General features: G+C 39.4%; 1 protein-coding gene across 1 annotated transcript in view; it reads left to right on the forward strand.

Annotated features, from left to right (window-relative positions):
- Positions 1-301: 301 nt before the first annotated feature.
- Positions 302-16,796, forward strand: part of ANKFN1 (ankyrin repeat and fibronectin type III domain containing 1) — a 380,611-nt gene continuing 364,116 nt past the window's right edge. The window contains exon 1 of the mRNA XM_032280102.1: positions 302-390. The gene's annotated coding sequence lies outside the window, so the exon portion shown is untranslated. The remainder of the gene's footprint in view (positions 391-16,796) is intronic.

Raw genomic sequence — 16,796 nt, forward strand, 5'->3', positions numbered from 1 at the left:
GAATGAATGAAGGCCAAAACTAAACTCTGGGTCTTCTGATACCTGCTTTGAACTCCTTTCTTTAAACCATGCTACAGGTAACAATGTACTCACCCCAACAATACAGTTTACAGGAAAGGAAAGTGGGGAAAGTCCTAACCTAAAATATCAGATCCCTTACCGCCTTGAGGACACTCCTAGGAGAAAGTATGCCACCTGCCCACACAGTGACCAAGAACCTCACCCTGGCATGCCACTACAGTAGCCGTGTTTGCACGGAGCTCCCAGTTCCTGGTTGGAAACCATGGTGAAGAGTCTCTAAACAAAGCTGGCTGGGCAGCCTCAAGCTGGAGCCCAGGGGAACAGCCTGAAGGCTGGGAGCACTGACAGGCCATCTCTGAGCCCGAGGTGGTAAGTCTGCCCTTCTTTCTCAGGTTTTAGGGGTAGCTCTTGGTCTCATTCATCTGGCCCACTCCCCCTGGCCCTTAGTAGCCTGGCAGGTGGCCTTTCAAACTTGAATGGGAATCCATTTTCTTCCTTCCTTTAACTTGGAGGGAATCCAAATATCTGCCCCACTGGCTTGGGGCCCATTCCCACCCACGTGCTCACCTCTACCTCCAGAAAGGAGTAATCACTTTCTCCCTGGTTAACTGAACCCTGGTCTGCAGAGATCAGTGGGCTGCTCATTGCATCTTTCCCAGGCACACATCAATTGGATTTGCTCAAACGCCACTTACTCCCTGCCTGTGAGTCTCTTTCTCTCTTTGAAATATGATCATATTGCTTTTTGCTGAGGCCAGGTATGCCATACCTAAAAGTAATACAAGTAAATGTTTAAAGGCAAAATTTCTCATACGTAGCAAAAAAAAGAAAAAAAAAAAGATTTGCTGTAGTAAAGCTGGATTACTGGGAAGGAACAAATCCCTTCATACAAATGTGTGCTGGAATAAAACTAAAACATACAAGCAAACCCCCAAAATAAGCATTTTAGCTGACATCTTCTATAGTTCTAAATTTGTTAAATTACCTGTTTTGGGTATGTAAAAATGAAAATTGATGGTATTGGTCAGAAAGAAAAAGTCTGACAATTAATGCTAAAATTATTAGGTAACTAGCTAACATAATTATAAAGTACATCTTTTTTTTTTTTTAAAAAAAAAAAAAAAAAAAAAAAGGTGGCCAAACACTGGTGGCATAACTCATTGAGTTTATTCCATTAACTCAGAAGAGCACTTGAAATCATAACGAGTAGAATGGCTGCTATTGCAGTGGCACAACCTGCTGAACCAGGGATAAAAATGGTAATCTGAGGGAGAAATCTATGATCTGAATAAAGAGTTGCCTGGACTAGGTATTTTTACTTAAGTGCATGGCAGAATTTCATAAGGGGCTAAGTACAGATGAAATTATCTTCACCTTATATATTAAATTTGTTCATGCAAGTCTTTATTGACAAAAAATCGTTATAGTGATATGTAAATTATTCACACATTTAGGACCATTGCTGTTATGATGCAGTCTTTTATTAGAGCAAGAAGTCATTTTTAGCAATCCAGGAAGAGTTATGCATGGTATAATTCCAGAGCTTGTTCATGGCTAAGAACCATTCTAATATCATTCCTGAGGGAGCTGACTTACAAAGGGATGGCCTCCCTCCAGAATGGTGAAGACAGAAGCTTAGCTGTAGTTGCTATTTTAATCTGATTTACTGTTTATGAGTCATTAATGTGAGAATCTAGTCTGGTTAAAATTAAAATCAATTTTCTCCAGCCACTGGTCTTTTCTTTTTTCTAGCATTTTTGATGTTTAATTACTAAAGTAATACTTGATTGTAAAATAGCCAAGCAGAACAGATGTATAAGCAGTTAAAAGTGAAATTCTCTTTTTAGCCCAGGTACCCAAGCCAAACCTATTCCCTTCCCTCTCTAGATATAACCACCATTGACTGGATAATGTTTTCTAAAAATGAACAGGAGCACACACAGAGATTATATATAAAAATAAATTCACATGGGGCTGGATTATCTTAAACTTTTAAATAGAATCACACTATATATTTTGGTCTGCAACAAGCTTTTTTCCACTTAAGTTATGGAGAACTATGCCAGTATGTGTAGATATATCCTAATTTCTTTTAAACTATTGTATAGTGTTCCATTATGTAGATTTCCATGGTTTATTTCACTTTTCTTCTATTGTTAGAGTTTAGATAGTTTCCATTTCTTGACAACAGCAGATATGTATCAGATGTATATACACATGCACGTATATGTGTATGGGTGGGTGTGTATGTAATTGATATGTGTGTGTGTGTTTGTACTTCTATAGCATTTCTGTATGATGTAGTATTTCTGTAGGATGAATTTCCCAAAGAGCAATTAACTGAGCTAAACTTTTTTTGCAACTTAAACTTTGATATTGTCAAAGACACTATCATGTGACCTTCTGAAAGTACTCTGCTAATTGGTGCCCTTTTTGCCATGCCTTCGCCCCCGCTGATATTATTCATCATTCATTTTTGCCAACCTGGTGGGTAGAAAATCACCATGCCATCATTGATTTCTGCTGCATTTCCACTGGTTGGGAGTGAGGTAGACCTGGCCTTATCTTTAGTTTTTTTGTGTAATAACCTCTCAGATGAAGCAACATACAGTCATTGAGAACTGTACAGAACCCACAGAATGAAAGAAAACGAGATCATTTAAGCTCAGAACTGCACACACAATGAAAAGGAGCCCCAGGCTGGCTTCTTTAATGAGGCAGTACTAATTATGTTAAAACTTAGCAAGATAAAAGCTTGGAAAGGGCTCTATTTAGCCTGTTGCATGCTGTGTAGAAAACAAACTGGTGGGGTCAGACTGTACAAGCTTTGATTGAATATCCAGACATGTACTGTGGGACCATGGAAAAGTTCCACAGCTTCTGTGTATCTCAACATTCTCACCTGGAAACTCTAATGTTGCCTTTTTCACAGAACTGCTGTAATAAATAGTACATATCTATTCTTTGGCACAGTGCCTGAAAAATAAATGTTGGGCTCTATAAATGTTAGCCACAATAATAGAAAACACAATAGCTACTCTGACTATTGTTATCATAAGTCAAATAGACAGTCATACACCCACAAGGAGAAATAGTCTTTGAGCAGTGTCTATGTGGCAGTTGAGCAGGGAAATTCATTGATCCTTTGTAGAGGAGAGTCCAGTTAGCCAGAGGGAAGTGATTAATTATCTTCTAATTTTTATTTATTTATTTATTTATTTATTTTTTATGTCTCTATTATTAAACACAATTACAGGCATACCCAGTTTTAGACTGCATTCTAGCCCGGGCAATAAAGCAACACCCCTGTTCTCTCTCCCTCTTCCTCTTCCTCTTTCTTCCTTTCCTTTATTCTTTTTCTTTAAAAAAAAAATTATCTTCTAATTGTAAACTAGTTGTATATCAGAACAGGAGGGGATCTTAGAGGCCATGGAATACAAATATTTCACTGTATGGATGAGAAACCAAGACTCACAAAGAAGTGACTTTACCTAAGATCATACAGCTACCCAAGCAAGAGAACCAAAACTGGGATCTTTGCCTCCAACTGCAAGTCCATGTTTCTTCCATATTCATATTTTCTGCATTATTTTTTACCTTTCAGTTAAACTGAGAAAAATATAATGAAGAATGAGTCTGCAAAAGCACCTTTTTATTTCTTGTTTCTGATTTTGGATAACAGCTTTTAGAAAAAAATAATCAGGTTAAGAACACTTGCACATCAATAAAGAAATGACACCTCCAGAGAAAAATGGGATAAAGTGAAGGCCAGATAATTCGCAGAACAGGGAGTACAAATGGCCAACACACATGTGAAAAGATGCTCAACTTTGCTAGTAATTAGGGAAAACAAGACACTAGTCCATAGTTTATGCAATCAACAAGGATTTTTGAGTGCCCATAATGGACTAGGAACAGTTCATTTTTCATCAACCAGATTGGCAAATATTTTATAGCATAACATCAAGTGCTGGTGAGAGTATAAGGAAATAGGTACTCTCACACATAGTGTGAAGGGCGAGAAATTAATACACACATTTGGAAAGCACTTTGGACAGCTCTTGGCAGAATAATGCTCCTACCCCAAAAATATCCATGTCAATCCCCAGAGCCTGTGAATACGCTAGGTCACATGGCAAAGGAGAATTAAGTTTACCGATAGAATTAAAATTGCTAATCAGCTGACCTTAAAATAGAGAGAATATCCTATATTATCCAGTGAAAGCCAATGTAATCTCAAGGGTCCTTAAAAGTGAAAGAGGGAGGCAGAAGAATCAAAGTCAGAGTAGGAGAAATAATGACAGCAAGGCCAGTGTGCTTTGAAGACTCAAGCTGCCATTGCTGGCTTTGGAGATGGAGGAAGGAGACATGAACCAAGGAGTATGTACAGCCCAGAAGATGAAAAAGGCAAGGAAGCAGATTCTCCCCTAAAGCCTCCAGAAGGAAACATAGCCATAGCAACACCTTGATTTTAGTGCAGTGAGATCCATGTCAGACTTCCAAGATAATAGGTTTGTATTGTTTTAAGCCATTGTTTGTGGTACAGGTAGTTTATTACAGCAGCAATAGAAAACTAATACAGTTCTATTAAAATTTCAATGCAAGTGTGTTGTGCCATTTGTCTCAGCAATTCCTCTCCTTGTTATTACCTTGGAGAATCACTGTGATTTGTATTTGAAGAGCCACAATCAAGGTTGTCTGCTGTGACATTGGTTGTATTGATGAACAATTGCAGGGACTTTAGCATGTTATCCATGAAATGGGATAGTAAACTGATGTTAAAATGAATGAGGCGGCCCGGCGCGGTGGCTCACGCCTGTAATCCCAGCACTTTGGGAGGCCGAGGCGGGTGGATCACGAGGTCAAGAGATCGAGACCATCCTGGTCAACATGGTGAAACCCCGTCTCTACTAAAAAACTACAAAAAATCAGCTGGGCATGGTGGCGCGTGCCTGTAATCCCAGCTACTCAGGAGGCTGAGGCAGGAGAATTGCCTGAACCCAGGAGGCGGAGGTTGCGGTGAGCTGAGATCGCCCCATTGCACTCTAGCCTGGGTAACAAGAGCGAAACTCTGTCTCAAAAAAAAAAAAAAAAAAAATGAATGAGGCAGATCTGTAAGTGCTGACATGCCAAATTCTTCAAAACAGAACACAGAGAGGAGGCAAGTTGGAGACACCACATCTAGTGTATACCAATCATATAAAATTCACACTCTCACACAACAAAATTGTATATTTTAATAATCTATGCACGTAAATTGAAGGATTCATGCCAAACAAAACAGTTATAACCATAAGGAAGACTGTTGAGTTTGAAAAGTTTATTCCTTATATGATTTAAAAATAAAATTTAATTGAAAAATAATGAGAGATCATCTGAAGACTCATTCTTCCGAAGCTTACATATACCTCTCCTTTGGTTTGGTCCACTTTATAGCAAAAGGACCTTGTACTAAAATGTCTGGGAAGAAAATGCTCCAGCATACAGGAGAAAGGATAATTTCAAATGACTGAATTATCATTGTGGCTAGAAGTCACAGGACTCCCAGTTTTCTTAGCTCTGGTGAGAAGAGTTCTGGTTCTCTTGACACCCTGGTCCCACAGGGAAATGGTAAGGCATGAGTCAAGTGTGCACAGTCAAGGCTCTCTAACTCCTTCCCTATTAGCTATCCTATTGCATTTTAGAGGACAACATTGAATGTTCCATTTCCCAAATATGCATTAACTATTTTGTGCATAGGGCACTGCAGTGACCAATATGGGTAATGGAAATCTTTCATAACTCAGTTCAAACATCACCACCTCTCCGAAGTCTTTCCTGACATTTTCTGGCCACCTCTCCAGGTAGGACTGAGCATCCTCTTTTTCAGATTTCTTAAAATTATCTGTATTTATACCGAATGCTGGATTGCATTCATTGTTTTTACATATGTCTCCCCAACTAGACTGTGAATCTCTTGAATTCAGACATAATGTTTTATTTATTTATTTATTTATTTATTTATTTATTTTTGTGGCATTTAGTGCCTTCCACACAACAGGGCCTTATATAGCAAATATTGGATTACTATAAACAGGATGTACTTTTTTACACTCAAAGGATTTACAACCCAGTGGATAAATGAAAGGTGGTATAGTTTGCATATGGTGTGTTTGGCCCTGCCAAGTCTCATGTTGAAATCTGATCCCCAGTGTTGCAGATGGGGCCTGATGAGAGGTGTTCGCATTATGGGGGCAGATCCCACTCATGGCTGGCTTAATGTCATTCTTAAGAAAGTGAGTGAGTTCTCACTCTTAGTTCCCATGAAGATTGGTTGTTGAAAAGAGCCTGGCACCTCTTTTTCTCTCTTTTGCCTCCTCTCTCATCGGCTCCCCTTCACCTTGAGATGATGTAGCCTGAAGCCTTTACCAGAAGCAGATGTTGGCACCATGCTTCTTGTACAACCTGCAGAACCATGGGCCAAATAAATCTCTTTTCTTTATAAATTACCCAGTCTCAGGTATTCCTTTATAGCAACACAAACAGATTAAGACAGAAGGCAAGATAAGACAAAATAGATTGCATTAAGTTAAAATGTGATTTTCTCATGGTAGAAGTCACGGTTACCTTTCTAAGGAGTGGTGACTGCAGGGAGCATGAAGGTGGCTTTTGGAATGCTGGTTGTATTCTATCGTTTTGATCTGGGAGTTAGTTATACATGTGTGCTCATTCTGTGAAAATTTATCTATTATCTTATATACATTTTTCCTCAATAAAAAGTTAAAAAATGTTTAACTTCTCAGACAGTTCCATCTTGACCACTTTATCTAAAATATCTCCTGCTCTTGCCTTATTTTCTTCATTTTTTTCTTCAGAATTCTTATAACTCCATGGTATTATATTATAAATTTATGCCTTTATTAAACCCATAAGGATTGGACCACTGTCAGTCTTTTTTATCACCATGTCCCTAGACCCTCAAGTGGGGCCGAGCACATAATGTTCCCTCAATAACTATTTGTTGAATTTTCTATACATACATGTAGTGACAAAGAATGAAGTGATTGACTTTCATTCAGTAATATCGCAAAGGACACCTGATTTTAGATGCATCATTAGGAGACTAATCTAATGGACAAAAATTAGTAGAAGATAGATTGTGAGCTCACAGTAGTCATCATTGGACTGCAAAAGTACTTAAATAAGTGCCACTAAGTTTTCCCTCTAAATGGGATGGGCCACAAAAACACTGCCCAAGGCATTTGCAAAATCTAATTATCTTCTAGAGAAGTTTTTACTGAGCAAGAAATTCATCTTGAGAAGGCTTCAGATGTTGATTTACTTTAAAATTAGACTTTCTTTTCTTTCTCATGATCTGCCAATTACACAGGAGATAGCCAAGATGAGAACTGGAAAAGGAATAGGCAAGGACAAATAGTATCCTAAGAGAGCAATTTTCTCAGATTCTTCCCTTTTCTTGTTGTTCTGTAAGGTTTTTTTTTTTAAGCTATATTTTTACATGCCATACAAAATTACTCATTTAAAGTGTTCTATTCAATGGTTTTTAATATATTCATGAAGTTATGCAACCATCACCACAATCCATTTTAGAGCATTTTCCTAACTCCAACAAGAAACCTAGTACCTATTAGCAGTCACTCTCCATTTCTGCCAATTCTCCAGGCCTGGCTACCAGACTCATTGACCTTCTGATTTTATAGGTTTGCCTATTCTGCACATTTCTTATAATAGAATCATACAGTATGTTGTCTTTTGTGACTAGCTTCTTTCATTTGGTATGATGTTTTCAGGGTTCATTCACATTATTGCATATTTTAGTATTTCCTTCCTTTGTATTGTAAAATAATACTCCAGTACATGGATATATTACATTGTTGTATTCATTCATCAGTTGTTGGACATTTTTTATTATTTCTACTTCTCAGCTTTTATGTATAATACTACAATGAACCTTCAAGCACAAGTTTGCAAGGTCATATGTTTTCATTTCTCCTGAATATACATCTACAAGGGGAATCTCTAGATCATATGGTAACTCTATATTTTACTCTTTGAGGACCTGTTTTCTAAACTTCTCTCAAAAGCAGCCACAACATACTACACTTCCACCAGCAAAGAAGGAAGGTTTTCATTTTTCCACAATCTATTGACTTTCAAATCCTTTTTCAGAATACCTGATTTGCATAGAAATATCTGTCATAAAATCAAGTAGGTACATTTATACTTATATCTTAGATTCTGTGATATTTACTTATGTCCCCTATTAGTTCCTTACTAATATTGCTGCTGCTGCAACTGCTGCTGCTATTGATGATGATACACAGCATTTATTAAGAACTTATGATATTCCAGTCACTGCTCAGATATGTTACATGTATTAGCATACAATTAATCTTCCTAGCAATCCTCTGAGATAGGTAGTCCAGATGTGAAATAATGGTAACTTATACTGGGGAATCACAGGGGATATTAAAAAGTGAACATATATTACATCATTTATTCATCTATTTAGTCAGTCCACAATATTTATTGAGCATGCTGTCTTTGCTAGGCATACCATGTAGTTTACCAAGTTGACTGTTATGAGCAAAAGAGATTTGGGCTCTGTTCATAATGAATTTATCTATTGATTTGAAAGATATTTAAGAAATGAAATCAAGATGCACTGTTGATTAACATGAAATGGAAAGTGATGCACAAAAAGGTTTCCAGTTTTGGTAACAGGAAGACAGTTGTGCTATTTTCTTAAGGAGCATGGAGGTTTGGGGAAGTGGAAAGGAGGGTATAAGACAGAAAACATGATTTCTGTTTTGGACATGTTGATCTTCAGGGATCTGTGAGACATAGAATAAACAGTTGGAAATATGGGCTTGGAATTTAGAACAGAGATCTGCTCGATGTATAAATTTCAGAGTTCCAGAGATCATTGAAATCATGGGCACAATTGCCTAGAGGAAGGGTAAAAAACATGATGTGAGAAGACCTAGGACTAGACCTTGAGGAACTTTGACATTTAAAGGCAAGATAAAGAAAGACAAGGCAGTCAAGAAACAACCAAGCAAGAGGAAAACCAAGAGCTTGTAATGCTCCTGAAGCCAGAAAAAAAAGTGCATTTCCTGGAAAAGAGCCATCAACAGTTGTGAATGCCACTCAGAGGCCTAAGACGGTGAAGGTGCTTTGGATTGAGAGGCCTGGTGGTTATTAGTGACCTTCTGGACAGCTATGTGTTCAGGTGGCGTGAGAGACTACACCAGGCCAGCAGAACATGATGGAATGGAGGCAGAAAAATGTTATAAATGTTGTAACTCTTTTTAAAAGCTTGGTAGAGAAGAATCTGTAATAGGGCAGTAACTAGAAGGGAAAAAAACATGGTTCATTTTGTCTCTCATAGAAAACGCTAAAGGAGTACTTATGACTATTGGTAAGAATTAAGTGAAGTATGAAAGTAATGATTTATGTTCCAAATTTCCAATTATACTTTAATAATTTTTCCTGCACCTTTTGTGTATAGATTGAGCCAATGTTGAAAGTTTTACTAAGCACAGGGTAGCAGAAGAACATGAACTACATCCTGGACCTGTCGTGTGTAGATTAAGTTATTTAATTGCTTTAAGCTTCAGTTTCCTCATCCTACTTTTCAGGATTATTGCAATGATGAGAAATAGCATATGAAAAATCATTATTATCACACCTGGAACATAGACAGCTCCCAATAAATGGTAGCACTTATTTCACTCCACACAGCTGTGTGCTTTTTGTTAGTCAAATCCTTTCTTAGGTTTTCACTGCTGGCAGGGATGTTGTATCCATTAATCTAAGCTTCAAATAGCTAACTAGGTTTCCTGTTCCTAAGCCTAATTCTCAAATGATGCTTCATTCTTCCATCATCAACATGTATTCATTTTTTCAACATGGGTTTACCATTTCGATTACATTACTCAGCCATATTTTTAATCATCTACTGTTGTCATCATTGTCATTATCATTCCATAAAAGGGAGTTCCCCAGCATCAACCTGCCATTCACAGCCTTGAGCTTATATTGCTTGACTTGATCTGTTTCTACATCTCACTCCATTCTGCCCTTCCACATGCCACATTTTTCACTGTTCTCTTATGCCCATCCTCTCATCATCCTTTGGACTTGATCTATGATATTTTCTCCCTACAGTTGACCTTGATTTCTTTTAGAGTGATTATTATAGTCTTTGACAATCTTGGGATATGCCATTCTCAATTGAATCCAACCCTTAGGATTTCTTTTAGAATGATTGTAATGGTCTTTGGCAATCTTGGAATATGCCATTCCTAATGGAATCCAACTCTTATGACTCTCCTACCCAGGAAAAATGCCCACCTGATTGCTGTAGCCTTGTCTGGACAAAACTTGGACAAGCATGAAAATAAGAGAAAAATCGCAATGCCAATTGATATGATGAGTAATTTACCTTGATAGAGAACTTCCTGGAATGCACTAATTCTTTCACAACTTCAGCTGTCTTCTTGACACCTCCAATGATGGTTGCACCATCACCTTGAATTCAGGAGGTTTGTATATTAACTTGCCTTTATCAGCTCTATTTCTTAAGTGTTCTCTTCCTGGCAGTAGGCTATTTTTTCTTCCAGTCCAGGCTAATATTAGAATTATCAAAACTCTAATATCATTTTGATTCCTATAATCCTTGCCCCATTCCACCAACTCTACTCTCATCTGTTTAGTCATCATTACTCCAACTCTTTAATGATTTTTGAATTTATCTAATTTTCCCATTTCCCTGACATTTTAAACTATATCCTAACCCTCCTAGTTCCTCACTCATAGCACTTAGTAATTAATCTTCTCAGAACTGCACTTTGATCATATCACTACCCAGATAAAAATCCCTCCATATACTTGAAAAATAATGTCCAGATGTCCCCATCCTACCCTTTCATCTTTTTAATCTCTTCCTGCTTCGTTTTGAAAAATCTTATTCCAAGCAGTGTGTTTTACTTGTTTTTTCCTGGTGTCACCTTGGAATTGTTCTTGCTTTCTCTTCTTTGCTCATATAGTTTCACCCACATATAATCATATTCCTCAAGACTCTAAGTTGAACGTCTTTCAGGGAATCAGTGCCTTACTGTTAATGATTCCCATTCTGTGAGCTAAGAGCACTCAGCTAGCTTAATCATGTCCTGGATGTTAGTTGTGTAATGCCTTGTGTTTTTCTGTCTTTCATTTCTTAGAATTTTGCATCTGATAGCCTCTTCAAGATGACATTATCTTTGGCTATTTTGCTAGAGGTAAAATGTTCATTATACAGGGACTTTTGCTCTCTTGTGTGTGATTCAGGCTTCACCAGGAATATCACATCAAAGAGGGACAGTGACCAAATGAAATGCATTCAGTGGGAGAGTGCTAGGGGTGAAAAAGGGAAGGGAGAGATATGAAAATGGGAATATTCAGGGTTATTAGGTTGGACAGTTGTCTCAATATACTTATAGAAAAATATTTAGAGTTAGTCCATGTGACCCAGAGAACAAAGGGGTCATTAACATGGGTTATATGAAAATATTTCAGCAATCAATACAGCAGAAACAAGACTCAGTTAGAAAGGATATTGGCTGTAGGGCCAACATGGAGCCCTAGAGGGCCTCCTTGCTGTACTAGACGTTAAGCCTTTGGTTTGTGGACCGTGGGAAAGTTAGAGATTCCTCAGGAAGGTGCTGGGGCTTGGGGTAGCAGAGGTTGCTGAAGGGGAGGTAGTTTGGCCATTGGTTATCTAACACTAGTACAAAGGTACTTTAACTGACGCATACTCACTAGTACCTGCTAGCTGAAGATCAGATCTGGCCAGTTAACAGGTTGACATTCTAAAACTTGGCATAAGAGGAATCTACCCCTAGAATTAAACAGTCTGAGTAGTGGCTTTCTGAGACTTGGACAGCTTTCAGAAATACTACCAGCAAGAGGAAGTTACAGGGAGATGGAGTCTCAGTAAAATATCGTCTAAGTTTTAACCATTGGAACTAGTAGAACATAATGTTGGCCTAGAAGACCTTACGGCTTCTTCCAACCTTGAAATTATAGTTTTATAACTTTATGATAGCCTACTTTCATTTTATAGATGAAGAAACTGAAAGGACGGAAACGTGTGCCTAAGATCTGCTTTGTTGTTGCTGTTTTACTTCCATATCATGGATTTGCTTTTCTATGTATATTTTTCTTGCTCTCAATTACAGTTGCTGCTTCTACTCCTGACAATGATTAGAAGCATAGTATGTATATACAGAGTTTTAATAAACATATGGTATGTGAATGGATAAATTTTTCATTCCTGTCCACATCTCAAGTTCAGGATCCCAGAGAGAAAACTTCATTCATCCTCTACTCCCTTCTTCTGCTTCAAACTATTGGAACTCACCACGGCTTCTTCCCTCCGTGACGAAATGCTAATGGAGGTGCTAATGAGGCCCTCTGGCCATCAGAAAGAAAGAGAAAGAAAATCAAATAGTCTAATTAATCCACAAATTATAGTCGCTGAAAAAAAGTGGTGATATTTCCTATAGAAAGCCAGACGGGGGACGAATGGGCACTAAAGCATTGGTCTTGGCTCTTGTGGGTGTGTAGTTTGGAGGTTACCTGTTGTTTTTTCAGGGATTATGAGGCACCACTTGGCTTCCATTTGGGTGGAGCTCACCAGAACTCTGTTCCAAGTCTGAGCTGTCTGTTTGCTTATTAAATGGAAAAGGAGGGCAGAGAGTAACCTCTTTGTATAAGGTGAGCCTAATATTAATAGCAAACATTTATTGAGTACTTATTATGTGCCAGGAACTATACTAAGCATTTTCCTTGGAAGAGTTCATTGAGACCTGTACCATTATTTCCCCTACTTTATGCACAGGGAAACTGAGGCATGGGCAGGTTATATAACATGCTCAAGGTTACACAATAAGCGGCTAAATATATGGTCAGAGACATTTTAACTAATGCTGAATCTATCAGCTGCATTCTGTAGCCCATGCTCTTGACTGTTTCTGCCTATACCATGTCAACCAGAGTGGCTGCATCTTCCAGCAGTGAACTCTGAGAATGTAGAACAGCTCCTTCCTTGAGCATCTCAGAGGAAGTTGGGCCGAAGCCTCACAAAATTGGATTTTAATGGTTAGGCTTGAGGATGATGACGAGGGCAGGGGTAGGAATATACCAGTGTCATCTGGTGGGCCAGAGCAGAAAGTGAGGGAGAGTGCTCTGTGACCTATGTTCTGCAGGTTTAGAGTCCAGCCTCTTTCAGATCCCCCAAAAACACACAGAAGATTCTCACTGTAGCAAGGAGCCATATGGGCCTTTATCCAGTGAGAATCAAGACAACTGTACTTTAAATCAGTATTGTAAGTGAAAAGCACATTCAAGTATGAAATCAGTAGGTGTGTCAGGTTGGAAATCTAAGAAATGAGTCAAGAAGTTAGGAGTAATTAGGTGTAAAGAGAGACCTTGCTGCTCATGGATTAACAAACTGAAGCTTGATTTTTTCTGGAGGCCTTGTGTACATTATGTATATAAGCCTGTGTGCACGAGTGTGTGTGTGTGGTGTGTGAGAGAGAGAGAGAGAGCGAGAGAGACAGAGACAAAGACACAGAGAGACAGAGAGACAGAGAAAAATACTATGTCAGTCACTGCAAGTCAATACAAATTATGAGAGGTATTCCCCACTAGGTTCAGTTCCACTCTGGGGGTTCAGTAAGAATGCCCAGAAAGCATCTTCTGAAAGTGAACTGGCAGTTAGTGACACCTGCTGACCAGCAGACTAGGAATCCATTGTGTGCAGAAAACAAAGGAAGTATGCCAACTTTTAATCTAGTCCTGTGTTTAACAAACTCTAAGGTACATATAAATCATCTGGGGTATCAAGTTGAAATTCATATTCTGATTCAGTAAGTCTGGGATGGAGCCTGAGACTACATTTCTAATAAATTCACAGACAATTTTGCTGGTCTGTGAACCACACTCTAAAGTCTACATAATTTTTTATTTTGATCCTAATGTGTGTGAATTTCCACATATGACAGATAAAAGCTCTGAGGTATAGAGTACTGAATGATTTGCTCAGCCATGGAGCTAGTGAGTTCAGTCCGTGCGTGATGGCCACAGAATCCATGCTGCTTCTGTTACACACCACTGTAGCACACATGCACATTCAAGCTGCAGCTTCTTTGAGACTCAGTATGGTGGCATACAAACCTGGTCTTCAGCACTGGGACACAGTACAGGCCCCAGGTTCCCTGCTGGGTTACTCATCCCACTGTTTCCTCGGGTCCCTGGGTTTGGTGTATGCGGGACAGGAGTCTGGCTTTACCCTCTCTAACCCTCTTGTTCAGGACCCTAGTCAACTCCTAACCTAGGGCCGGGCCCGCTTTCTATTGTCCCTGTCAGAAGCTCAGAACAATTCCCATTACTTTGGTGGACTAATCGCTAGACACAACTGCAGGCCCTCACTCTGCCCCTTGGAGGAAACTAATGAATTAGAGTACCACTTGGAATGTTCTAGAGTAACAAACCCACCTTTGGGATTATCCATTTGCCCTTGCCAGTCACACCCTCAAGGGGCCAGCCCTTTGCTCCCCATATTTTCATTCTCCCCAGTCTTTAATCCATGCTGCCCTTGGTTCTCTTTCCTGGTCTCAGTGTGACCTCTTGACATGCTAATGGCAAGGTGACATACTTTCTGAAATGGCCTCAGCTTCCTGGGGCTGACATTTTAGTTGGGGTAATAGATGCAAATAACTAGCGACTTGTCTCTCTGCTTTGCTCTTCTCTCCCCACTCCCCGTCTTTAAATGCATACAACCCAAGGAGTCTACTGCAAACACCATTTTTCCATAAAGCCTTTTCTAATCACCCCAACTTACATTGACCTCTCTTTTCTCTATAGCCCCTGCCCAACAGCATCTTCCTTTCATGTCTCTCATAGGACTTGATACTTTTGACTTTGCACTATGGGCAACCTGAGCCATGGCATCCCTTGTATCTCTGGTCCTCAAAGGGAGCTCCAAATCTGGTTGGTCCTCCTATCCCCAGAAATATGCTTTACACATTGTATGTGCTTAGTAAATGGCTGTTAAATGAATGAAATTATTCCAAGTCAGACTAATACTCGGTATGATGAAGGAACAAAAACCAAAGAGGTGGAAGGACAATTGAATAAAAAGGAAGCTGGGAAAGGGGGAGGAGACTCCCTGAAGGTCTCATAGAAGAAATGAGGTTGATCTCTCTCTGTGGAACCATAAGTATGACTTCCATAGTGGGATTACTAATAATTACAATAATAACTAAAAGGTATTTCATGCTTATGTGCTGGATACTGGCTAGACCATGTGCTCGTTTTATCCTCATCATAGCCCTATAAAGCAAGTTGGCTCTATGATAGTTTCCATTTTACAGATGAGGAAACACAAGGAAAGGCACAGAGAGGCCAGTTCAGCTTCTCCAAGCATGTGGATTGTTCAGTAATAAAGTCATAATTTGAATCTATCACTGGAACTCCAAAGCACACTCTTTGAATACCAATTGTCTAGGTAGAGATGGAAATGTTGCAGGCACAGGTAAAGCCATGAGCAAAGGCAAGACAAGAAAGGGAAGCAGTGATACACAACACTCAGCCAGGGCAGACAGGCCGGCAGGGGCCACCGTGGTGTCAGACAAGGCTGGGAAGGTGGTCTGGGGACAGACCGGGGTCGTGTTTTCCTTCATGAGAATGAAGACTATGAGCCACAGAGAAGAAATACCGAGTCAAATTTGCACTGAGAAGCATTATTTATGTGCTGTCTCTGGCCCTGCCCAGGGCTGCTGTTGTGTGGGGAACGAGGATCCCAGCCAGTGCCCCTGGACAGCTCTGTGAGCCAAGGAGCTCACTGCAAAGTCACACTTTGGAGAATACAGCTGCTGGTGATGCCCAGAGTGGCCCAAATAAAAGTCAAATACCACATTCAGTCCTCCAGGGGTGTTTTTGCTATTAAATTAAGTCTGGAAAATAAATAATTGTCTTTGGATTTGATTTGAGAGATTTCTGGTCATTGAACACTAAAGGGAAAATAAAGGCTATTTCTTGAAAGATTCCTTGACTGGCTCCCTCTGCCAGATGACAGCGGATCACAATGAAGGCATGCTGTCTGCGAAGAGATGCTTTTCTCCCCCTGCTTGACACAATTATCCCAGAAAAATAGAGGGGGGAGGGGAGGCTTCGTCATATGTTCCAATTTTTATTGCTACATTCCTTGGATGGCTCCATATGTTTACCTTTTGCTGACTTTAGACTTGGTGTTCTCTGTGGCTGCTGGCGTCGGCCACAGAATTCTTTCATGTCTATTACTTTATTAAGGAATGTAAAAGCCACATACAGACCGACCAGGGGACACAACAGTAGGAGACACAAATAACCCTGAATGTGCTCGCAAAGAGGAGGCTTCACACCTAATTCTCCCGGATGAGCTGTAAAGCTCTCCAGGACCAAAAGGGGGCACTCTTAGCACTTGCTCCCAAGCCCAATCAATAACACCATTTTGATAAGTAAAATAGTGCAGAAACAGCACTGGGCTTTAAGATTGGTCCTGATGAAAGCAGAATGGGGTGAAAGAAACCACCCTCATTACTATAGATTTAAAAAATTTTTTCTGACTTTTCATCAACTAGAAATAGAAGCTCTAAATCATGGGGAGATGGTTAAAATTAAACGGGATAAATGCACAGAAAATTGCTATGCACAAGGCCTTGGCACATCTATCATAAATGCTAAAAAAG

The sequence above is a fragment of the Sapajus apella genome, unplaced genomic scaffold, assembly GCF_009761245.1.
Source record: "Sapajus apella isolate SASKATOON/1434 unplaced genomic scaffold, GSC_monkey_1.0 scaffold12, whole genome shotgun sequence".
In the NCBI taxonomy this organism is placed as follows: domain Eukaryota; kingdom Metazoa; phylum Chordata; class Mammalia; order Primates; family Cebidae; genus Sapajus; species Sapajus apella.